The following is a 784-nucleotide window of genomic DNA, read 5'->3' on the forward strand; positions in this document are numbered from 1 at the left end:
CATTTTATTCATTTAAATAAAAATTTAAAATTTAAAAAATTTAAATTTTAAATTTAACAAAAAATATTAAAAAATTAATAAAATTTATTATTTTTGACTAATAATTAATAATAATATTTAAAAATATAAATTAAAAATATATTATTTGATTATTAAATTAAAAAATTAGATTAATAACTAAAATTTTAAAAATAATAAATTTTATTTGGCTTAATTTTTTTTTCAAATTTAATTTTAATATTTCATTTTCTGAGAGAGGAAAGTAGTTCTACATTGAAATGACGTAATTAAAATTAATTTATTATTAAGACAATGGAAGATAGTACATAATAGTAAAATTCCGTGTTCTTGGCTTGATCCGGTTATGTTGTTGTATCCGCTGATTGTTCTCCAAGGCAGAGATTATCAAGAGTCAACCTTTGACTATACATAATTAATGTGGCTTGCTCACTAATCCACAGAGCTAAACTTATAACGCTCACATAGACACATGCTGAAGTTTAATTATATTTTGTTATTGCAAATAGAAATTCTTTAATCAGTGTCTTAAAATATACTTTGATCAATGGGAGAACAATATATATATCACTCTCTCTTTCTAATAAGATAGTAAGATACCAAAGGTTTTGGTAAAGATCTAGTGCCAAAAATGTTTTTCATTTTTTATGACAAAGCAATTTATAGTTATTTTGTGATAATTTAATTAATGCTAATTTATGTTTGATATATATGTTTCTATTTGTACATAACTAAATATTTTCAGTAATTAAGGTCTATTTTGGAC

At 21.0% G+C, this 784-nt stretch overlaps 1 protein-coding gene across 1 annotated transcript in view; it reads right to left on the reverse strand.

Moving 5' to 3' along the window:
• Positions 1-784, reverse strand: part of LOC107608611 (microsomal glutathione S-transferase 3-like) — a 19337-nt gene that overhangs the window by 4388 nt on the left and 14165 nt on the right. The window lies entirely within an intron of this gene.

This window comes from Arachis ipaensis, chromosome B07 (genome assembly GCF_000816755.2).
Source record: "Arachis ipaensis cultivar K30076 chromosome B07, Araip1.1, whole genome shotgun sequence".
Lineage (NCBI taxonomy): Eukaryota > Viridiplantae > Streptophyta > Magnoliopsida > Fabales > Fabaceae > Arachis > Arachis ipaensis.